General features: G+C 45.0%; 2 pseudogenes; one reads left to right on the forward strand and one right to left on the reverse strand.

The window, feature by feature from the left end:
- The first annotated feature begins 1,739 nt into the window (after positions 1–1,739).
- LOC141418196 (small ribosomal subunit protein eS24 pseudogene) lies at positions 1,740–2,814 on the forward strand (annotated as a pseudogene).
- A 3,318-nt stretch (positions 2,815–6,132) lies between these two features.
- Positions 6,133–6,258, reverse strand: LOC141418326 (small nucleolar RNA SNORA66; annotated as a pseudogene).
- Between the last annotated feature and the right edge of the window lie 18,980 nt (positions 6,259–25,238).

The following is a 25,238-nucleotide window of genomic DNA, read 5'->3' on the forward strand; positions in this document are numbered from 1 at the left end:
TTAACAGTCTGCAAAAAACTGAAACTAGATCCATGTATATCACCCTATACCAAGATTAACTCAAAATGGATCAAGGATCTTAATATCAGACCCCAAACTCTAAAGTTGATACAAGAAAGAGTAGGAAATACACTGGAACTAATAGGTATAGGTAAGGACTTTCTGAGTGGAACCCCAGCAGCACAGCAACTAAGAGATAGCATAGATAAATGGGTCTTCATAAAATTAAAAAGCTTCTGCTCAACAAAAGAAATGGTCTCTAAACTGAAGAGAACACCCACAGAGTGGGAGAAAATATTTGCCAGCTACACATCAGACAAAGGACTGATAACCAGAATATATAGGGAACTTAAAAAACTAAATTCTCCCAAAATTAACGAACCAGTAAAGAAATGGGCACGTGAACTAAACAGAACTTTCTCAAAAGAAGAAATTCAAATGGCCAAAAAAACACATGAAAAAATGCTCACCATCTCTAGCAATAAAGGAAATGCAAATTAAATCCACTCTAAGATTCCACCTCACCCCTGTTAGAATAGCCATCATCAACACCACCACCAACAACAGGTGTTGGCAAGCAGCTGCCAGATCCTATCTCAGAAACAAAATAAAAACAAAAGCACGAGGCCCCGAGTTCAATCCCCAGTACTGCAACAAAAATAAATAACAATGAAAACAAAGTAAGACTACGAAACTGAGACATGAGCATGTGTACCTTCCGAAGAATTATTCTTCTGAAATTTAAAATACGACAACGGCCCTTGTCACTTTCTTGGGACCAGGAGCAACTTGTGCCCGACAGACTTTTAGCCTGAGGAGCCCCACTCAACCGCCCTGGATTATAGACGGGCGCGGGCGCGCGCGCGCACTGAGACGCTTTTACGTGTGCGCGCTGTCACAGAGACGCTTTTACGAGCGCGCGCTGTCACAGAGACGCTTACGTGCGCGCGCTCTCACAGAGACGCTTTTACGTGGTTTTACGTGCGCGCTCTCTCACAGACGCTTACGTGTGCGCGCGCGTCCATAGAGACGCTATTTTCCCACGCGCGCTCTCTCGGGGCCGCTTTTGTGCACGTTCACGATTCGTGACGCTCGCGCGCACAGCGCCGTTGGAGACCTTTGGCAGCGAAGCGGGGCCGCGTCTCCCCGCAGGCGGCCGTGTATGGCGGGAGCCGCCCAGGCGGAGCTCCGGGAAGGCGGAGGAGGCCCCGAGAGCCCCAGCGCGAACCCGAAGGCTTCAGGCCTGAGTTTGGGCAAGAGGTGCTCGACGCCAGGACAGCGGTGAGAGGGTTGGAGGAACCCACGGATGTGCTGAGGCCCACGGCATCGGGATCGCATGGGAGCCGTCGCAGATCTCAGTGTCCGCAGCGATCCGCCTGGAGGAGAGAGAGAGAGAGAGAGGAAGAGAGAGGGAGTGGGAGGGGGTAGGGTTAGGGGGAGGGAGGGGGAGAGAAAGAGAAAGAGACCGCACCCTAAAAAAAGCCTTATTGTGACAAAAGAGAGGAAAAAGGGGATCCAGTAGTCCAAGTGGATTTGGATTTCCTAATTACTCTGTCCCCTGGTTTTCTGTGTCCCTTTTTCCCATCAAAGTCATAGTTGGGCCCCGTGATATCCTTGTTCTCTGTCTGATTAGTGCCTCTAGTCTGTACTAAGTAGGGTGAACTTTCCAATAGAGCAGGGCCAGAAGTCGGGTGCCCTCTGCCATGGGACCAAAATAGACCTAGAAAGCACAACTAAAGATGGCTGTCCCCGTCTATACAGGCAGGTTATGAATTGGGATCTGCTGGTCCACGCTGAGGTGCAGTTCTGGGAGGGCTCTGGGTGAGGCCTGCACCCCAGCAAGAGCAGGTAGACTCATGAGAGGGAAACTGAGGCAGGGTCGGACTAACATCCCTCTGTCATACAAGAAAGGAGAGTGGAAGTCTCACCCCAGCAAGTCTGATATCTGAATCTTAAAATCAGCACTCGCACTGAGTGATGAAATCATTACATTTACTGAGTGACTGAGTCTCCATTTTGATATTCATTAGACAGTACTATATTTGCAAAGAGTTGGGAAAACAGAACGGAGCTATAGGCCATTATTCCAGACTTACCCTTTTAAGATCCTGGAAGAGAACCCAGAAATGATAAGGTGGTCTCAAATGTGCAGTCTCATGACAGCGAAGAATGAAAGTCACAGACAACAGGGTGAGCAAAAGAGCACAGTTTCACTTAAGCAGAAAGGAAGAGCTCTTTTCGTCCTGACTGCCTGAAGATCACCTGCTCTTGAATGACACAGTAGCTATCCGTACCAGGAAGTTGGAGTCCAACCGACTGTTCCAGAGGAAACAAATGGTCATCGATGTCCTTCATCCTGGGAAGGCGACAGTACCTAAGACAAATTCATGAAAAACTAGCTAAAATGTACAAGACTACACCAGATGTCATTTTTGTATTTGCAGTCAGAACCCATTTTGGTGGTGGAAAGACAACTGGTTTGGGCATGACTTATGATTCCTTGGATTATGCAAAGAAAAATGAGCCCAAACACAGACTTTCGAGACATGGCCTGTATGAGAAGAGAAAGACCTCAAGGAAACAATGAAAGGAACGTAAAAATAGGATGGAGAAAGTCAGGGGGACAGGAAAGGCAAATGCTGGTGCTGGCAAAAACCTGAAGGAATATGGATTGGATGATTGTGCGGGTTTTCCACTGTGCAGGTTTTCCATGAGGATTAATAAACTGTAAACACCTGAATGCTTATGGGCTTTTCATGAGGATTAATAAACTCAACACTTGCATTCAAAAAAAAGGAAGAGCAGAATTTTATTTGAGCAGAGAGGAAAAGAGTAGAGAAGATCCTGCATGGGAAAGGTCTCACCAAGACAGCCACCTGAGGCTCCTTTGTTTGGGAGTTTTGTAGAGATTCTTACTTTCTGGTTGAAGTAAAGCTATTGACCCATTCATAGGCTGTATAGGTCTGTGCCAGCCCACAGGCATCCCAGGGGCATCTTCTCCCAATTAGCTCGAGGTCTGGCACACCTACCTAGCATCCCATCAGGGCATGCTTCAAGCACTGTTCACATGTATCAGCAGTTTCAAGGCTTAATAGAGCAGTTTCAAGACTCCCCACTCTCCATACCTGTTTATCTCCTCTCTGTGGCCTCAGTAAATTTCCATCAAGTTCCCCCTGTCCCTGCTCTGCTTGACCAGTCTCTAGCTCTTAGCTTTCCGTCTCACTGTCAGGTTTCTGATCACACCAGCCGGCAACGGCTAGGATCTACTGAAGGGTTTTGGCTCCATTCCTCAGGATGAGGAAGTGAACCATGCCTCATGTAGCCTCTGTTACTTTCCCACAGAACCTTGAGAGCCTCCAAGCCTGTTTTTTTTTTCTTACAGAGACCTTGGAACTTGAACATTTTGTGAGTCCTCACTGTGCCCTGTCTGCTCCCTCCACTTTCTAACCTGTTTGACAAGCCTGAGGTCAACCACTGGGCAGTATTTTCCTCTTCTGGGGGCTAATGATATAACTGACTTCCTCAATGCATTTAAATTTTTTCAGAGCATAAAAAAATTAATGGAACTTTAAAATTCTTTGGTGATACTGGAATGTGAACTCAGGGCTTTATAGTTGCTAGACGGGCACTCTACCATACCAGCCATGCCTCTAGCCCTGGAACTTTTAAATTCTTTGTATGTAATGAGTTTATTTTATTTGGCTATACTGGGATTTGAACTCAGAGCGTCATGCTTTCGAGGCAGAGGCTCTACCACTTCAGTCACTCCAGGGCTGGCTTTTAACTGCAATCCTCCTGGATCGTTGTCTCCTGAGTTGCTAGGATTACAGGCATGAGCTACAAGAACCCGGCTAGCAACAATTTTTTTAAAAAGTTGACAAAACCCACACAATAGAAGTCCATAGCAATCTCACTGGTGAATATCGATGCCAAAACCCTAAAGTCAATATTGGTAAACAGCACCAACAGCACAGGAAAGGGCGGTCCTGACCAGGTCAGTTCATTTCCTACACCAGGCAATATTAGGGAATTCTGTGAGCTCCTCATGGTAATGAGTCTGACAAAAATCACATAACTATCTACTTGGTGAAAAGGCCTCTGATGCAATCCAACCATCAGTCCTGATAGAATTATTTTTAAAACACTGAAAAAATAAATGGAAAATTCCTTTGCATGGTAAAATACACCGAAGTCAGCAGGAAAGCTAGCATCATATAGATGGGGAAAATGCTGAAGGGTTCTAAGACAGATGCACGTGACTGTCATAATTTAGTGCAAAACAGTTACTATTATCCAAAGCAATCCTTCCAAAGACTTAGTCAAAGACATAATCTAATTTAAAGTCCACCAAAAAGCTGGGTGAGGTGGTTCAAGCTTGTAATCCTACCTCCTTGGGAAGCAGAACCTCTGTCGAAGCTCAAAACTAGTCCAGGGTGAAAGGTGGGAGAGACCCCATCTCAACCAGTAGGAGTAGGATTGCCATGCATCTGTCACTCCAACTACTCAGGAAGTGTAAACAGGAGGATCTTGGTCCAGACCAGTCATCAAAAAAAAAAAAAAAAAAAAAGAAACTTGTCAATTTTAACATTGCTGTTACATCCAGGATAAACTTATGTGACAGTCTCATAAAAATAAAATAATACACTAAAAGAAAACATAGCATTAATTATTTTATAATCTTGGAATTGGGACCTTTCTTAGGTCTGATGTCTTAGTGTCCAGAAGCCAAAAAAGATAAAAATAGGTCTGGGGACATGGCTTAAGTGGTAGAATACTTGCCTACCACCAAAAAATAAACAACTTCTGCAAAAACCTTTTAGGATAGTCAAAGACAAAGAACATCTGGAAATCAGTAAGGAAAAAGACAATTCATTAGGAAAAATGAAAAAGGTTGTCAATAGACGGTGAAGGAAATGTAACTTTGTGCAAAGAGAGTCCCAGCCTCCACCTTCAGGTTCTCAGAGATAATCTCTAAGCCCTGGTGCCTGACAGATGTGACTTTGTTTCTTTGGGAGCCTAAGGAATAGCCAGATAATAACCATGTAATTCACGGTGAGGACCCTGGGCAAGTCACATAGTCACAAGGTTGGGAACTGAGTCACATCAGCAGTGGGATGCAGGAAGGGGACTTTGGGTTAGGAATTTTTTTTAAGACAAGTTCTCACTAGGTAGTGAATGCTGGTTTTGAGCTCATAATTCTTCTGCCTTCTCCTCCTCCCACGGGAAGGGATTACAGGTGTATGCCACCATGTCCAGATCAAAGCACGGGGTTTTAATCTGCGGAGGGGTTAAAGACAGCCTGTTTGTGAAGGTGATCATTGACCGTTCCTGGAAGCAATGTCCTGTGTGTGTTATCACCCACCAAAGCTGGGGAAAGTTACACTGCCTTGAGATGAGGTGAGAATAGCTAAGCTTCACATTTGGAAGCCTCCCTGTGACGTTCTTACCTGGGTGGCTTTCAGTCTGTAGCCTTTTCATGTAATAAACTGCAGCTGTGAATCTAACAGCTTTCAGTGAGTCCTAAGAGTCCTCCTAGTGAACTGTTGAACCTGAGTGGTCTTGGGTCCCTTGAACTTGTAGTTAGTGTGAAAAGGAGGGCAATTTTGTATAGACTTTCCCAATGGCTATTAGATATATCAAAGGATGTCTGGCTGAGATTGAACTGAGGTATTTGTACCTGTCAGATTGGCCCCATGCTAGAAATTTGAGACTACAGTGTACTGGCTAAGCTGTGAGGTCATAGGCACACATATCTTTGATCCATGTGAATTCACTTTTTTTGGTGGTGCTGTGGGTTGAACTCAGGGCCTTGTGCTTGCTAGGCAGGTGCCCTACCACCTCAGTCGCACCTCCAACTCCTCATCCTGTGGATTTTTTCTTTTGTAGTACTGGGGTTTGAACTCAGGGCCTACACCTGAAGCCACTCCACCAGCCCTTTTTTGTGATGAGTATTTTCAAGATAGGGTCTCATGAACTATTTGCCTGAGCTGGCTTTGAACCACGATCCTCCTGATCTCTGCCTCCTGAGTAGCTAGGATTACAGGCGTGAGCCAATGCCCAGACTGGATTTTTTTCTTTTCTGGACTGGATTATTTTTCTTCTCTGAACTGGATTATTTTTTTCTTTTCCTTGCCCTGCACTAGGATAGGATGGGCCAGCTCAGCAGCTTCTGAGGCTAATACATTCCTATTACCACAATTACCGCAGCAAACCTGGTTCCTTTAGCTTCCCCACAACATCCTGTGAATCTTCTTGCACACATTAGCAGTTCAGTCACTGCACTACCTTTTGCAACAGGAAAGAAAAGGAAAACCCAAATTCCCATTAATCAGTAACCGGTTATATTATGGTATTCCCATTGATTGGAATAGCAGTTTCATAAAAGATAACTGGGAAGTGTTCTCTGTACAGATTTTATTTGATTTTTTGAGACAGTCTCACTAGGTAGCCCAGGCTTGCCTGAAACTCACCATCATCGTGCCTCGGCCTCTATTGTGATTACAGGTGTGCATCTCTGTGTCTGGTTCTATGTACAGATTTAGACAGGTCTCTAAGTTATCATTAAAAACAAAACAAAACATGAGGCTGAGCATGGTAGTTGAGGCCGAGCATGGTAGTTCAGGCCTGTAATTCCAGCCCTCTGGGGGACCCAGTCTGAAAAACAAATGAAACAGTAAGAAAACAAAATCAAAAGAAAACCCCCAAGGCATGGGAAAGTGTGTATCTTTTGTGTACACTGAGGAAGTAGTTTCTATTTATATTTCCTTTGACTGTATGAAGACATTTTGGGAAAAACAAAACCCTAACAGCAGGGCGCTGGTGGCTAGGGCTCTGACCCTAACTACTCAAGAGGTGGAAATGTGGAGCGTGGAAGTTGAAGCTCAGTCCAGCAGGAAGTTCACAAGACCCCACCTCAGCCAATAGCTGTCAGCAGTGTCACTGACTGTCACCCACCTGTTCCCAAGACTCCGCCTCAGCCAATAGCTGTCAGCAGTGTCACTGACTGTCACCCACCTGTTCCCAAGACTCCGCCTCAGCCAATAGCTGGGCACAGTGCCACTGACTGTCATCCACCGACCGGTTCAGGAGGCTGATATCGGGCAATCACAGTTCCAGGCCAGCACTGGTAAAAAGACCTAAAATTGGTGAGGACAACACACCCCCCCCATCTCAACAGAAAAAGCTGTTCTGGTGGTACACGCCTGTCATCCCAGATTCTGTGGAGACATAAATAGGATAGCCGTCCAGACTGGGACAAAAAGTGACACCCTATCCCCATAATAACCAGAGTAAAGGGTTGGAGGCATTCAAACTGAGTTCAAATCCCAGTACCGCCCAAAACAAAAAATAAACTAACAACTGTGATTATTTGTGGAGTTGTAGGTGGACCTGGGTGGGTGGGTAACAGGCAAGGAGAAATTTCACTGAATTTTTATACTTTTTTTTGGAGTCTTTTCCTTGATTATTACCTAAGCAAAAAATAAAAAAAATTCACAGTCAAACCAAAAAATATAGGTCCCCCTACATTTCAGAAACAGTTCCCATAAAACATATTTTTCTACGTGAATTTAATGCCATTTCAAATACCTCGGTAAACAAAATTAATCTTCCACTAAGCAATTAGCCTTTGTTGACTACGACAAGGACAGAACAAAATCTGAAAGTTCAAAAGTTCATTAATAGTCTTCCAGTGCTAACATTAGAGACCATACCTAAAAATAAAAACATTTTAAAAATGGGGACAAAGCACAAGTGGCCTCAGCGCACAGCACACACTCACACAGTGACACGTGCAGCACTGGGAATCGAACCCACGTCCTTACACACTCTGGCCAAGCCCTTTACCACTGAGCTATAGCTAGCCCCGTCTTACCGCCCTCATCGTCTTCGTGATATTCACGTTGCTCCCACTTTATTCTCGCAGAGATAACTCTGCAGTGAGTTAAACAGGATTCAAAATCCCTTAGCTTCACTCTTCGTTTCCGGACAATAATTTTATATATATATATTTCCAACTGTGCTCTCTTCTGCCTCGATTTCGATAATTTTCCAAAATAAAAACGTTGGCTGGGCAAAGGACTATGTCTTTTTTTTTTTTTAATTTTTTGCGGTACTCTCTTCCTCCCCCTCTCTCTCCCTCTCTCTTCCTCTCTCTGTCTCTCTCTCTCTCTGTCTCTCTCCCTCTCTCTTCCTCTCTCTCTCTCTCTCTCTCCTCCAGGCGGATCGCCGCGGACACTGAGATCTGCGACGGCTCCCATGCGATCCCGATGCCGTGGGCCTCAGCACATCCGTGGGTTCCTCCAACCCTCTCGAACCGCTGTCCTGGCGTCGGGCACCTCTTGCCCAAACTCAGGCCTGAAGCCTTCGGGTTCGCGCTGGGGCTCTCGGGGCCTCCTCCGCCTTCCCGGAGCTCCGCCTGGGCGGCTCCCGCCATACACGGCCGCCTGCGGGGAGACGCGGCCCCGCTTCGCTGCCAAAGGTCTCCAACGGCGCTGTGCGCGCGAGCGTCACGAATCGTGAACGTGCACAAAAGCGGCCCTGCGAGAGCGCGCGCGGGAAAATAGCGTCTCTATGGACGCGCGCGCACGTAAGCGTCTGTGAGAGAGCGCGCACATAAAACCACGTAAAAGCGTCTCTGTGAGAGAGCGCGCACGTAAAAGCGGTTCTGTGAGAGCGCGCGCACGTAAAAGCGTCTCTGTGCGCGCCCTCGCCCGTCTATAATCCAGGGCGGTTGAGTGGAGCTCGTCCAGGTAAAAGTACGTCGGGCACAAGTTGCTCCTGGTCCCAAGAAAGTGACAAGGGCCGTTGTCGTATTTTAAATTTCAGTAGAATAATTCTTCGGAAGGTACACATGCTCATGTCTCAGTTTAGCAGTCTTACTTTGTTTTCATTGTTATTTATTTTTGTTGCAGTACTGGGGATTGAACTCAGGGCCTCGTGCTTTTGTTTTTATTTTGTTTTTGATATAGGATCTGTCAGCTGCTTGCCCTGGCTGGCCTTGAACTCGAGATCCTCCCGAGTACCTAGAATTATAGGCGTGCACCAACACGCCTGGAAATGTTTTAAAACGTAAGGGAAGGTAGAAATTTTCTTTGTCCTCTCTTCTGTGTGCAGAAAGTTAATTCTCACGCAAGTGTGCACACTTCTCCAGACTCATTATCGTTATTACTGACTTAGGTATGTCTGTAGTTATATTCACTTGCCAAAACAGAGGTGTCTCTGTCTCTCTCTCTCTCTCTCTCCTCTCTCCTCTCTCCCTTCCCCTCTCTCTTTCTTTCTGTCTCCCGAGTCTCAGATCGGATCTCAGACTTCTTTGTCCAGAAGGCTATGACCACCGTCCTCCTATCTCTCCCTCCCCAATAGCTGGGATTACCGGTGTGAACTACCACACCCAGCTTAAAAGTTCCTCATCTCTTGAGAACTCCAAATTTAAATTTTTAAAATAGTTTTTTGTTGCTAATTATTATGCAGCTACCACTTGTCATAAGGAATTAAAAAGTAAAGCGCACTTAGAACTAGTAATAAAAGGTCACAGGTGTTGAGAATCTGCTGATCACAATCAATTCTTGTACTCTGGGATGCTCTTCACACGCATGGTTGGTGCATGTTCAGCCAAGGCTGCAGCCATTCCCCCTTCACTAGCATCATCTTGATGGTCTCTTAACAATTATCCATTCTCCTTGAGGAGCTCAACTGTCACTGTTTCCCCCAAATCAGGCCCCACGCTGAGAAAAGAAGTTTTGGAATCCGCCAGCCTTCTTTTGCACCCAGATTGTCTGGAACACCCCAGTGCACTTCAAGGCTCTGCCACACTGAGCTGTAATTTAAGGCATAACAGCCAGGCTTGCTCAGGCAAGAGGACATCCTTCTCTTTTCCCCATATTGGAGGAGGAGCTGCAAAACACAGAAACTCATCGTCACTTTTGGGCTTTTCTTTTTGCAGCACTGATGCTTGAAATCAGAGTCTACACCTTGAGCCACTCCACCAGCCTTTTTTGTGTTGGGTTTTTTTGAACTATTTGCCATGGCTGTCTTGGAACCTCGATCCTCCTGATGTCTGCCTCCTGAGTAGCTGGGATTACAGGAGTGAGCCATCGGTGCCTGGCCTGTCTGAGCATTCTGAGTGCTAGGATTACAGTCATCACCACCATGGCCAGATTAGTTTAATTGAATGATCCGTATGTGGAATTGCAGCTGATGGGTGGAGACTGGGAAGATCTCAGTGATAGAGACCACACTGAAGTTCTCGCTACCCTCAGAGATTGTTCAGAGAGGAGACAAAGTGAGGAAGTGAAGAGAGTTTTACTCCAGAGCGGAGAACACACTCGAGGGCTGAGGACAGGCGTCTACAGGGTGGCGACGCGGTGGTCTAGTGTGTGTGCTGGTGTTTGCAGGAACTGTGTCTCGCGATTGAAGACTGAAAGTCACAACTGAAAGTCACAAACAATGTGGTCAGCAAAAGGGCAAAGCTTTATCTGAGCAGAGAAGAAAAGTGTTGAGGAATTCCTTCATGGGAAGGTCTCAGAAAGGTTGAGTCACTGGAGGCTCCTTTGTCTTGGGGTTTTGTAACGGCTTTATTTCCTGGTTGAAGGGAAGCCCACTGTCTCTAGGTGTTACCACTCCATTCATGGGGTGGACACCTTTGCCAGCCAATCGGCATCATTCAGGGGGTTGCGCATGCTCCCCCTGTCTTTTCTGATTGGCTCTGAGGTCCCGCGCCCTGGTCGAGCATCCTATCAGGGCATGGACACATGCGTTCATGTGCCTCAGCAGTTTCAAGGCTTGAGTGAGCGGTTTCAAGATTCCCCACTCCCCTCACCTGTTTCTCGTGTCTCTGTGTCCTTGGTGTATTTCCCTTGAGGTTCCCTTGTCCACATCAGCCTATTTTCTATCTCCTAACTCTCAGTCGTAGTTGCATGCCTCAGAATTTTGGTTAGCATTTATGGATAAACTTTAATGGGGGGAAGGATTTTTATTTTTTTGGTGGTACTGGGATTTGAACTCAAGCCTGGTGCTTGCTAGGCAGACACTCTAGCACTTGAGCCTCGCCTTCAGCACTGAAGATTTTTTTTGGTTCTAGGGATTTGAATTCAGGCTCTGATGCTTACTGGGCAGGCACTGTACCACTTAAGCCAGCCCTTGTTTTTGAATCAGTGTCTCACTGTGTAGCCCAGGCTGGTATCCAACTCTTGATCCTCCTGCCTCCACTTACCAGGTGCTGGGATTACAGGACTGCACCACCACACCACTGGCTTGGAAGGGAGGATTATCCACGAGTTAAGGCAGGGAGAAAGTGGGGGATTCCAGGAATGAGTTGAGATTTTCCCAGAGTAGGGTTTCCTTCTTTTTCTGTCCTTATATGGATTTTTGCATGTGTCACAGCATCAGATGTGTGAGGGGAGTAGGCAATTTTGCAAGGCTATATAGAGATTTCATTAGTTTACAAACCAGCTGTCTGGGGTCCTTTTGTTCTATACAGATAGAAATCATGGGTAGGGGCTGAGCTCAGTGACTCACAGCTGTAATCCCAGCTACTTGGGAGACAGGAGACAGGAGGATTATAGTTTGAGACCAGTCTGGGCAAAAAAGTTAGAAGACTCTATCTCAAAGAGTAAGCCAGGCAGTGGTGGCACACATCTATAATCCCACAACTGTGTGGGAGGTGTAGGTAGGAGGATTGTGGTTTGAGGCTACCTCGAGCAAAAAAGCATGAAATACTATCTGAAAAGTAAAGCAGAAAAGGGCTGAGGGCATGGCTCAAATGTTAGAGTACTTGCCTAGCAAGCGAGAATCCCCAGTACCAAAAAAACAAAATAAACAAAAACATGAGTAGATGAGGAGGAGCTTCTGCAATTATTCCAGTCCCTTGGCTGCTGTTTGCAAGTGGTATAGGGTTGGCGGAGTGGCTCAAGTGGTAGAGTGTCTGCCTAGCAAGCATGAGGCCCTGAGTTCAAACCCCAGTGTTGCAAAAAACAAAACCAGAAAACAACAGCAGGTGGTGGAGTGGATGGCAGTGGGCAGTGGTAGTCAGTCCTGTGGGGGAGGCCACTGACAGCCAAGGCCATAAGTGCTACAGTTCTTTTGTGCTCCTAGCAGGGAGCTGGGGTGGAGGGGTCTCTCTGCCAGCTGATCTTAACAAGCCACTCTGATTTTCACTTTCAGCCTCTCCCGCAGTCAATTTCACTTTCACCACTCTGCTGTCAACTCCTGTCAGTTTCACTCTGCCAATCAGTTGTGACTGACTGTTCCCCTTGGGGACCCCTCACTCTACTAATAAGACTTCTGCTACTGTGGGGGCTGCTTGCTGGCCTCACTTTTGTCTTGCTACTGGGGCAGCTTCCTTCCTGCCACTGTGGCTTCTTCTCTTCTTTTTCTTCATATTGCACCTCAGCAAAGGTTGACAAGACTACTGGAGTGGAAGTCTTTATTGAGATCTGATGAACACCACTGAGGGTAGCAAGGAGGGCATCTCCCACCTGCTCAGGAAGTGAGGTGAGCAGCCTGCTTATATAGCCAGAAGGGGGTGGGAACAAGGATGTCTGCACCAATCACCAATCACAGCAGTCTCTTATGCAAATGAGGACTGTGTTCACATCAATCACAGGTTTTCTGTTAGGTAGACAGTTGGTGTTTTGTTGGGGCAGTGCCTTCTGGAGCAGGAGTGATGCTTTGGGTGTTGGCATAAGGGCTGCTGGGCCGCCTAGCTTGGCTGTCTTTGCTCAATGCAGCCAGGGCCCCAGAGGAGAGTCTGGCAGCTGTCAATTAGGAAATTAAGTCTCCCCAGCCCTCAATATCTCTGCACATTTGAAAGAAAAACTTTTTTCCTTTTGGCGGTACTGGGGTTTGAACTCAGGGCCTCACAGTTGCTCATCAGGTACGCTACCATTTGAGCCACTCTGGCAACCCCCCCAAAAAAAACTTTCAGAAGGGTAATTAAAACAAAGGCCTATTAGTAACAAGTGTTTTTAACAGGACATAACGGTGTTGTAACAATGTTTAACTTCTGTCCCAGTGCCCCAGGGAGGGGTGGGTCCCTACCATCTGTTTCAATTATAACAAGGCAAAAGACAGTTACTGGTCGTCTTGGTCAGTCATGTTGTTCTTAGCCAGTTTTAGGTGATCTTATTTTTTATATTTTGGGTGATCTCATGATGTCATGCTGCCATGTAGGTCTGTGGTTTCATCACTCCCTAGACACCATTTACTTCGGCTATTGTTTTTTCTCTAAGCCTATCTAGCCAACCTCAGAATGGTGATGAAATGTGTTTCTCCAGTGTTAAACACTATTGAATATGAAATTGTGCTCAGAAAATCTGAAACAATTCAGTGATTTTTGTTCAGAAAATCCAAGTGAATCACTCTTTCATCATCGTAGAGATTTTGAGATAGGACTCATGGAACAACCTCTTTCTCTGTCTTGCCTGCTCCTTACTTGGAAGCAGAGGTCCAGACCCAGCATCAGTCAGCACCATGGACAGTACCATGGAGGAAACCAAGTCTGGGCGACTTTGGCATCAAAGACAGCATTGTCCAAATGTTGGTGAGGATGTGGGGGAAAAGGAACGGTCATACGCTGCTGGTGGGAATGTAAATTAGTACAGCCACTATGGACAACAGTAGGGAGCCTCCTTGAGAACCTAAAAATAGAACTGCCATTTGATTCAGCAATTCCACTCCTAATGATAAACTAGAAAGAATGTAATCAGGATACAATAAAGGAACTTGCACACCCATGTTTACTGCAGCATGACTCACAACAGCCAAGCTATGGAAATAGCCAAGATGCCCCACAACTGACGAATGGATTAAGAAAATGTGGTATATGAATACAAAGGAATTTTATTCAGCCATACAGAAGAATGAAATTTGTGTTTTGCAGGTAAATGGATGGAGAACATCATCTTAAGAGAAATGAGCCAGGTTCAAAAAGAGAAAGGCTGCATGTTTTCTGTCATATGTGGAAGACAGAGCCAATACAAATACAAGCAATATTCTATAAACATGTAAATATGTACAGAGCATGTATCCAAAAGTGGGACTATTAGAGGAGCCCAAGGGGGGAGGAAAACAAGGAAAGAAAGATAATGAATAATTATGAAATACATCACATCAGTGCAGGAACAAGACACAGTGAAACACACTGAAAACTGTCAAACAGGATAGGGAAAAGGGCAAAGAAGTGCAGTAGGGGGAGTTACACAGACTTAATCGCAGTGCATGTATGGTTAAAATATCAAGGCAAAAATCCCACCGAATGATAAACAGACACCCAAACAATGAAGGACAAGAATGAAAAAACAGGTTATGCTAAGGGGAGGGCATATAATGAGGAGGTGGGTAAAAGAAAGTTAAGAAGGTGAGTATGTTTGCTGTACATTTCAGAATGAATATGAAATTTTTAAACCTGTTGAAATCACCATAAGAAGTGAACTAAAAGAGAATGGAGAAAAATGGCGGGGCTGAACCAGTTTGACTTATAATGCATATATACAGGGAAATGTCATAATGGAACTCCCTGTATAAATATTAAACAAGAATGTCTCTATTTAAAACTGAAGAGCAGGAAGGTAAATCAGGTCCTGTCTGGGGGTTGGTACCAGCGGGAGTGGGGAGGATGTAAGGAAAGGGTGTGGGAGGTGAATATGGTGGAAATATCACATACTCAAATATGAAAATGGAAAATGAGACCTGTTCAAACTATTCCAGGAATGAGGGGAGGGGGATAAAGAATAGTGATGGACACCTAAAAAACTAGATAGCATTTGTTGTCCTCAAGGCAAAGAAACTAAAGCAGATACTTTAAAGCAATGGAGGCCAATAGGAGAAGGGGACCAGAACTAGAGAAGGTTAGATCAAAAAAGAATTAACCTAGAAGGTAACACACATGCACAGGAAATCAATGTGAGTCAGCTCCCTGTATAGCTATCCTTATCTCAACCAGCAAAATCCCTTGGTCCTTCCTATTATTGCTTTTACTCTCTCTTCAACAAAATTAGAGATAAGGGCAAAATAGTTCGTGCCGGGTAGTGAGGGGGTGGGGGGGAAAGGGAGGGGGCAGTGAGTTTAGCATCCGTGAGGAAAGGTCTGATGTACATCAACAACTGTGTGCTGGTCCCTTGGAGAATTTGTCCCACAATTCTTTGTGGTACTGAGGTTTTGAACTCAGAGCCTTGGACTTACCGGGCAAGTGCTGTACCACTTGAACCATACTGCCAGCCTTACCTTGAAGTATTTGGAAGTCAGGTTGGAGGAGAGGGAAGGAAAGAAGGATGACTATTAGTAAGGTTAGATTTGAACAAACTGTGGCAGTGGACATGGTGGGAGAGGGGAACAATGATGAGAATTCATGCCAAGATAGTCCTCACAGACACAAAGGCTGCTTCACAGGGCTTCCTTCAATCCACCTTGATCCAGTTTTTAGACTTCTCTTAGGTGATTCTGCAGATTTGCTAAGGAGCAGAAGAAGAGTCCCTCTGGAGGGAAAGGGCTGTCATTCTGCCACATTGGCAGAAATTCAAAGAAGCTGCTCATGGAAGGGGAAGCCCATTGCTCCAGAGAAAAATTTCCAAAGAGAATGAGAGATATGTGTCTGCTGGTTTTCAGAAGTGGTTTGGACCGGTGACTGCTATACAACTCCAGTTCCCTCCTCTGAAAATAGGCTTGTTATTTGCACTTGGTCCTCTGTCTGTTTCAGTGTTGTATTTGGGGGAGTATTGACCAGGGAACGTGTGTCTTTGGCACATATTGAGAAGATCTGCATGTACCTGAGCATTGATGCTCAATTCACCTGATGAACAAGTTTGGATTTAGAGGGTGAGATTCTTGACTTCAATCCAAAACCTGTTACTATACAGGTATTACATGTGGGAGTTATTTTTTTTTTTGTTTTGAGACAAGGTCTTGCTATGTAGTTCAGCTGCCCTTGAACTTGTGATCCTCCTGCCTTAGCCCCCAGAGTGGTGGGATTACAGGTGTATAGCACCATGCCCAGCCATTGGTGACTACTTTAGAGTAGGTTGGTGTTTTGGTATGTGGTAAAAGTAAAGTCATGGAGGCCAGAGGCTAGTCCCCAAGGAGGCCTGCTCCCAGGAATCACAGTAAAATGCATGCCCATATGTAGTCCCCTCCCCTTGAAATGGAATGTGTCTCTGACCCACATGGGACAATAGAATGGGGCATAAGGACACTGCACGATTTGTGTGTGTGTGTTTGTGTCCAATAAAACATATTGACAAAAAGCTACTGTAGTCTGCCCACCTAGGATGTGCAGTAAGGTCCTTGTGACTGATGCTCCAGGGCGGAAAAAGTAAATGTCATGAGTGTTTGCGTGGACACCAGCACTGTGACCATTGAATGGATGACTCTCAAGGCTTGGTCCTTTGCCTTCTTGCACCTTTTTTTTTGGTGGTACTAGGGTTTGAACTCAGGGTCTTGTGCTTGCTAGGCAGGCACTCTATCTCTTGAGCCACTCTACCAGCCCTTGCATCTTCTTGAGCCGTTGAAAAGTGCGCTTTGGTGGAAGTCAATCACTATTTGGTAAGTCCAACAACTGTGACATCCATGATTGAGACCGTCTAAAATAACCATGGAGTCACACAGATAAAGAGATCACTAGCCAGCCCCATGTGACAAGTGAGATGCAAACAAAGCATCATTTGGATGTCAGCCCAAGAAATCCTTCAAAGACAGCTCTCACCAAAACCTCATCGAAGCCACGTGACCCACCACCACTATGAGTACAATACAGTTGAAAAACTAGGAGAGATATAAGAAGTTATTGATTTAAGTTAATTTTTTTATAGTACTGGGGTTTGAACTCAGGGGCTGCACCTTGAGCCCCTCTACCAGCCCTTTTTTGTGATTGTTTTTTTTCAAGATAAGGTCTCAAGAACTATTTTTCCCCAGCTAGCTTTGAACCATGATCCTCCTGATCTCTGCCTCTGGAGTAGCTAGGATTACAAGTATGACCACCAGTGCCTGGCTTGATGTAAGTCAATATGTTTTGAGGAAATGTGTTATACTGCAGTGTCTAACGAGAACAGTTGGAAAGCCAGAGTGTGGCCACTGGATTCCCGTGTGTAAACAGTGCTTGTTCCAATTATAAATGATGTATTCCCTGATCTCATGCCATCATGATTTATTTGCAAAAATAGGCCCTAAGTTTTTGCCCACAGGAATTGGTAAAATTTTTTCTTTTCTTTTTCTTATGGTATGGGGGTTTGAACTCATGGCTTTGCACTTATTAAGCAGGAACTCTACTGCTTGAGCCATGCCCTAGGCCTTTTTTCTTGGAGATCGGGTCTCACCTTCACCAGGCCAGCTGGACCACGATCCTCCTATTTTATGCTTCCCACCATGGCTGAGATGACAGGTGTGTACCACCACACCAAGGTATTGGTTGAGATGTGGTCTTGCAAACTGTTCGCCCAGGTTGGCCTTGTACCATAATCCTCAAACTATGGTATTCCTACCAAGTAGCTAGGATTGCAGGTATAAACTTCAGTGCCTGGATAAATAGGTAAAATCTTGCAGTTCTTTTGAAAGAAAGAAAAAAGTGGGAAACAATTCCTTGGGGTCAATTATTCAGTTGAGAATTTCTCCTCCTCCTCCTCCTCCTCCTCATCTTCCTCCTCCTCCTCCTCTTCCTCCTCCTTCTTTCCTTCTTCTTCTTATTCCTTTTCTTTATTTTTTTTTGACCAGGATCTTTCAGTGATCCCAAGCTGACCTCAAACTCATGATTCTCCTGCCTCAGCCTCCCAAGTGCTGAGATTACAGGCATAAACCATCATTCCGCAAGACTTTCAAATGCTAACTTTGTCATAGCCTGTCTTCAACTCCTCCAGCCAAGTCTGCTGGTGACGCACATGAACATCCTTCAAATGAGTGAATTGATGAATTTCATCTGACTTTCCCCAAACTACAGCTAGAGCTCTGTGGCTGTGGACAGCTGCCTAATATTTCAGTTCAGTCATCTGAAACTGGGTAAGGACTTTAGCTGAGAGCATCTGACATGTGATAAGTGCTATATAAGGATGTCCTTGCTATATTCAGACAGTTCAGTGAGCTTGTCACTCGCTCCTTGTGTCACAGAAAGGTTTTTCCTCTTTGATTACTTAATCTCCCGCATGGAACTTCCACAGGCATCTTGGTGATGACACTTACTTTATTCCCCTCTAAGGCAAAAACAAACTCTTGTGAAGTTTGGTAGAGGTTTAACTTTAATGACCTCGTGTAGCAGGGGTGAGAAGGAAGTGTTCTGTTAGAGGCTCTGGGAATCCCATGGTCGTCTAGAGCGAGGATGTCCTCACAGAGGGGAGACTGGTCACTTTATCTAGATGACATCCACAGAGGTCAGGCGGATGTCTCTCCACACCTGAACCAACTTCACAGAGCTTGGCTGGATTCAATGGGCAAAGCTGTAATAGTATTGAATGTTTACTGTAGGAGGGAAAATCTGTCACAATAATTTTCTAAGGTACAGTTTTTATAAAAATTACATATATTTAAAATTTTTGTTTATTTATTTATTTTGAGACTGGGTGTATCTATAGGCTGTAGCCCAGCCTGACCTCCAAATCTCAAACCTGCTTCAACCTCTGCAGTGCTGGGATTACACATATAAGCCACCATACTGAACCCCATGTATTTATTTTTAAATGACAAGTAGTGCCTAGACATGTTTTCTGGCTACAGGGTGACATTACAATACATATACACAATGTATAATGAGCAGGTAGGGTAATCGGTACATGCGTCATCTCCAACATTTTTATTCCTTTGTGTTGGGCACATTCAAAATTCTCATTCCTGTTTTGTAATGTACAATCCATGCTTGCCAGCCGCAGTCATCAAACCGTGCCATAACAGTAGAAGTCATTCCTCTTCTACTTGCACTCCTTTACCCATTAGCCATTTCTTTCTGTCCATCCCCCCTCATACTCTTCCTAGGCTCTGGTAATCACTATTCAACTTTCCTTCACCCCTAAGATTTATTTATTTATTCATTTTTTGGGTGGCACTGAGGTTTGAACTCAGGGCCTCAGGCATCCTAGGCATACACTCTATCACTTGAGCCACTCCACAAGCTCCCCCTTTGTTGGATGGTTTTGTGAGATAGGTTTTATGAAGTATTTGTCTGAGGCTGGCTTCAAACTGTGATCCTCCTGATTGGCTACGATTGCAGATGTGGTCCACCAGTGCCTGGCAAGATTTGTTCTTTGACAACAAAAATCTCTAGCTCCCAAGGGTAATGTATAGAGAAACTGATGATTTCATTTGTTTAAGAAAAGAAAAACATATGAATATTTGTTATTTGTATTATATGTATTTATACATACAGTGCTTGTATAAGTATAGATTATTTTTAGAAGGAGATAAATCAGCCAAAAATAGTTGTTATTGGGAAGAAGACTGGTGTTCATGGATGAGAGAAAACCTTAATTTTGGGCTCATTAAAATAATTTTATTCAAAAGCATTTTAAATTATTTAGATACTTGGATAGTAACCTAACGGCGTAAGAAGAAAAAAAAGCTGTGGGTGAAGACAGAAGAAAAATTTGAACTTCTGGAAAGTTGCCTGTGAGCTGACCTTGACCTTGACCCTGTTTAGATTTGGGGAAAAGAACTGAGGATGGTGATGAGCAGCGGGTGCTCTGGAACTAACAGCCAGTACTTATGGAAGATGGATGCCACAGGGCCTTTGCGGCCAGGCCAGGTGAGCTGTGTCCTCCTTTAGGATCCCATGGATGCCAAGTAGGGGCCATTCCCAGGGTCACTCACCTGGTACTCATTGTGCAGCACCAAGATGTGCAGGTCAAATGGCTTGGCATCCTCAAAAGGCATTGTGGAAGATTTCACCTCACTGCCCCATCCTCCACTCTGATGAATGTTTATGACCACCCAAATCCAAGCAGACTCGGAAATGGAAGGCAATGTCAGGCTGCTCATCGGGGCTGATATGGAAATCCACTTGCAATTCGGGGTCCTATCTGAAGGGCAAATCACAGGGCCTGAGAGTCCTACCATCTGCCATGGGCTCTGAGGTGCAAATAAAACTTCCTGTTGTCTCTGCCAGCCTACATGGCCACATCTGTCTTTTCCAGGAAGAAATTTCAGGAATTCTAAAGCGGGTAGAAACTCCTTCCAAAGATGTACCTGAAGGGGGAAAGCTGCCCTCAGATTTTCTGCACCCACTGTAGACTCAGTCCTTGGAGTCGCCCTGTGGCACTTGTGAGGAAGAAAAGAGGCTAATCTCTGGAAATCCTTTATCTGTCAGAGGGTCCAAACAGGACACGACTGCAGCTGAAGGATGTTGTAGGAGTGGAGTGTCAGGACACCTAACAGGAGAGGCAGCCCAAGGCCAGACACAGGGGGAAGGCTTTGGACTTGATCCAAGTGAAGCCATTCAAGGGGCTTTGAGACCAGGAGCACTCAGTCCTTTTGCTTGTGAGGCACTTGAAACAGAGGACACCCTGGCCTCAATCTGAGCAAACTCATGGGGTGCCAGGGTCTCTCAGGTGAGGCAGAGGATGAATGGGGTTGAGGTTTCTGTGCCTCAAGATTTGCTCTTCTCGTTCCTTCTGCTTTGATCTTTCCCCTATTCCTTTCCTGCTCTTTTCCTGACTTCATCATAAAATCCTATTTGATACCCCAGACCAGGTCACAGCGTCTGTCTCATGCTGTCAAGTTTCCTTGTACAACCAAGTGCGGGGTGATGACTTTTGTTCAGTGAGTGATGAATGTACAGAGGTCCCATGAGATTCCAGTGGAGATAAACTATTCCTGTCCCCTGTGACCTCCTGTCTGCCCTTCAATGGGAAATTTGTGACTCATGAGAGTGACTCTGGCATAGAGACACCTGCTGCATTAGTGTATGTAGATGAGCACACATAGGTTTGCACAGGACACGACACGTGATAATGGCAGTGAACAACAGTGTTGGGGTTTGGAGGTTCAGTGCTGGGGACCGAACTCAGGGCCTCCAGCTTCCTAACCAAGCTGAGATCACAGGACCGCACCCCCAGCCCAGTATACAGCAAGGCTATTGGTTCATGTGTTCACTATTGTTGGATGTTAGGTACCCAAGGCTACCATGTAAGCTTGTAGGCCATGTACAAAATGTATGACATGTTGTGATTCGGGTGACTCTAACTGGTGTGTTTCATCGACCCTTTACTGTAAGATGGCCCACATTATTTTTCACTTTCAGAAAATAATGGATTTCCATTTGTCATTTTCTTCTTTGTTTTTTTTTTGGCAGCACTAGGGTTTGAACTCAGGACCTCATGCTGGAAGGCAGGCTCTCTACCATTTGAGCCACTCCATCACCCCTCATTTTTTTAATATATACATAATGTATGTCAATCATATTTACCTCCTATAACCTTCTGAGGTTTCCCACCCTCACCTGATGGTCCCCCCTTAGGAAAATGTCCTCTGTGACATCTGCGTCTTCTTGTTTTGTGATTTAAGTGCAGATTCCACATGTGAAGACAACACGGGACATTTTCTGTATTGTTTTGCTGAATGTGATGGTTTTTGGTTGTGTTATAATTGACGTCATAACGTCATCCATATTGTTTGCATGTAGAGCTCCCCTGTTCTCAGTGCTGTATTTTGAACTGTTTTTTACATTCCATGTTACTCTATGTGTTTACACTCACCAATTTTCTGCAATGCTAGCTCAAATTCAGGGCCTCGTGCATGCTAAGCAAGCCTTCTACCACTGAGCTATACGCCCCCATCCCTGAACCATTTTTGTTGGTCTTTATGGAATTTGTGGCTATTATAAGCAGTGTTGTATGAATCTGCTTGTAAATACATTTTGGTGAACACGTGTAAACATGTTTCTGATTTGTTTGTTTTGTTTTGTTTTTAGGGCCTGGTTTCATGTTTACAATGCAGGCACCCTCCTCCTTCAGCCACACCTCCTGCTCTCTATTTTCTTTTTTGAGTGATTCAATTTAAAATCATGTCTTTGCCCTTGCTAGCTAGGGGCTCCGCATGTGAGCCATGTCCTGGTTCTTGTATGTTTCAATTTCTGTGGGTGTTTTCCTAGGGCCCAGACCTGGGAATTCCACCTTCCCCAATGACTATACATACAGGTTGAGCACCTTTCATCTCAATATCTGAAATTCCTACCAATTTAAAACGTTTGAGCACTAATATGACCACAAGTGGAAAATTCCACATCTGACCTCATGTGACAGGTCAAGGTCAGGATGCCATTGTGTCTGCGATTAGCTGTGTACTTTTCGTTTTTAAATTTTTTCTTTTTTCAGCTGTGGACTTTTCTTGAAAGTTCTTTATCATGTTGAGGAATACCCTTCTATTTCTAGTTTATTGAATTTCTGTGTCTTGCAAGGTTTTAACATTTTGTCAAAAGCTTTTGCATGAATTGTTCATGAGGTTTTCCCTCCTGTGTTGTGGTAAATGGACTGTTATTTGTATGCTGCATCTTGGAATAAATTGCACTTGGTCAATGTCTATAATCCTTTATACATGGTCATATATTTGACTTGCTAAGATTTGGTTGAGAATTTTGCATCTATATTTGTGTGGGACTTGGGTCTATTATGAAAGTACTTTCACTTTTGTAAGGACTTTATGACTGGACCTTTGATCTCTTAAAAAATCTTTGAAATTTCTTGTGATATCTTTGTTTACCTTTGGTACCAGTGTTATGTTGGACTCATAAAATGAGTTAGAATGCATTTCTTTCCTTCTATTTGTTTTTGAAACTCGTGAGAAGTATTGGTGTTAATAAGTTGAATGTTTAATAGAATTCATCTTGTCCACAGCAAGTACTGGTTGATTGCTTACTTAATTTCTCTCCATGGTACAGGTCTCTTCATACCTACAGTTCCTGTTTAGTCCATCTTGGCAGTCTATGTCTCATGGACTTTGTCCATTTCAAGCAGGTTATCTAATGTAGACTATAATGTTAACTAATCTCTCATAATCATTTTTATTTCTGTAAGGTGGAGAGCATACCTGCCCTTTTGTTTCTGATTTTAGTAATTTTAGTCTATTTTTCTTAGTTAATCTATTTAGGTTTGTCAATGCTGTTCTCACAGAATCAGCTTTTTGTTTCCCTGAATTTCTGTATTTCATTTACATCTGCTATAGTCTTTATAATTTCTTTCTCACACTGACTTTGGTGTATGCTCTTTTTTGTATTGTAATGTAAACCTAGGTTATTGATTTGAGACCTGTCCAGAATAAATCATGGGTTTTTAATCTTCGGAGGGGTTAAAGACAGCCTGTTTGTGATGGTGATCATTGACAGTTCCTGGCCATATACGGCAGCCTGCTTGGAGACGAGGCCCCGCTTTGCTGCCAAAGGTCTCCAATGGCGCTGTGCGCGTGAGCGTCAGGTTTCGTGAACGTGCACAAAAGCGGCCCCGCGAGAGCGCGCGCAGGAAAATAGCGTCTCTATGGACGCGCGCGTACGTAAGCGTCTATGAGAGAGCGCGCACGTAAAAGCTTCTGTGTGACAGCGCGCTCCCGTCTATAATAAAGGGCGGTTGTGTGGAGCTCGTCCCTTCATGGGAAGGTCTCAGAAAGGTTGAGTCACTGGAGGCTCCTTTGTCTTGGGGTTTTATAATGGGTTTATTTCCCGGTTGAAGGGAAGCCCACTGTGTCTCGGTGTTACCACTCCATTCATGGGGTGGACGCCTTTGCCAGCCAATCGGCATCATCCAGGGGGTTGCGCATGCTCCCCCTTTCTTTTCTGATTGGCTCTGAGGTCCCGCGCCCTGGCCGAGCCTCCTATCAGGGCATGGTCACATGCGTTCATGTGCCTCAGCAGTTTCAAGGCTTGAGTGAGCGTTTTCAAGATTCCCCACTCCCCTCACCTGTTTCTCGTGTCTCTGTGTCCTTGGTGTATTTCCCTTGAGGTTCCCTTGTCCACATCAGCCTATTTTCTATCTCCTAACTCTCAGTCGTAGTTGCATGCCTCAGAATTTTGGTTAGCACTTATGGATAAACTTTAATGGGGGGAAGGATTTTTATTTTTTTGGTGGTACTGGGATTTGAACTCAAGCCTGGTGCTTGCTAGGCAGACACTTTAGCACTTGAGCCTCGCCTTCAGCACTGAAGATGTTTTTTTGGTTCTAGGGATTTGAATTCAGGGTCTGATGCTTACTGGGCAGGCACTGTACCACTTAAGCCAGCCCTTGTTTTTGAATCAGTGTCTCACTGTGTAGCCCAGACTGGTATCCAACTCTTGATCCTCCTGCCTCCACCTACCAGGTGCTGGGATTACAGGACTGCACCACCACACCACTGGCTTGGAAGGGAGGATTATCCACGAGTTAAGGCAGGGAGAAAGTGGGGGATTCCAGGAATGAGTTGGGATTTTCCCAGAGTAGGGTTTCCCTCTTTTTTTGTCCTTATATGGAATTTTTGCATGTGTCACAGCATCAGATGTGTGAGGGGAGTAGGCAATTGTGCAAGGCTAATGACATAGAGATTTCATTAGTTTACAAACCAGCTGTCTGGGGTACTTTTGTTCTACACAGATAGAAATCATGGGTAGGGGCTGAGCTCAGTGACTCACAGCTGTAATCCCAGCTACTTGGGAGACGGGAGACAGGAGGATTATAGTTTGAGGCCAGTCTGGGCAAAAAAGAAGACTCTATCTCAAAGAGTAAGCCAGGCAGTGGTGGCACACATCTATAATCCCACAACTGTGTGGGAGGTGTAGGTAGGAGGATTGTGGTTTGAGGCTACCTCGAGCAAAAAAGCATGAAATACTATCTGAAAAATAAGGCAGAAAAGGGCTGAGGGCATGGCTCAAATGGTAGAGTACTTGCCTAGCAAGTGAGAATCCCCAATACCAAAAAAACAAAATAAACAAAAACATGAGTAGATGAAGAGGAGCTTCTGCAATTACTCCAGTCCCTTGGCTGCTGTTTGCAAGTGGTATAGGGTTGGCGGAGTGGCTCAAGTGGTAGAGTGTCTGCCTAGCAAGCATGAGGCCCTGAGTTCAAACCCCAGTGTTGCAAAAAACAAAACCAGAAAACAACAGCAGGTGGTGGAGTGGATGGCAGTGGGCAGTGGCAGTCAGTCCTGTGGGGGAGGCCACTGACAGCCAAGGCCATAAGTGCTACAGTTCTTTTGTGCCCCTAGCAGGGAGCTGGGGTGGAGGGGTCTCTCTGCCAGCTGATCTTAACAAGCCACTCTGATTTTCACTTTCACCCTCTCCCACAGTCAATTTCACTTTCACCACTCTGCTG

Source organism: Castor canadensis, chromosome 16 (assembly GCF_047511655.1).
Source record: "Castor canadensis chromosome 16, mCasCan1.hap1v2, whole genome shotgun sequence".
Taxonomy (NCBI): domain Eukaryota; kingdom Metazoa; phylum Chordata; class Mammalia; order Rodentia; family Castoridae; genus Castor; species Castor canadensis.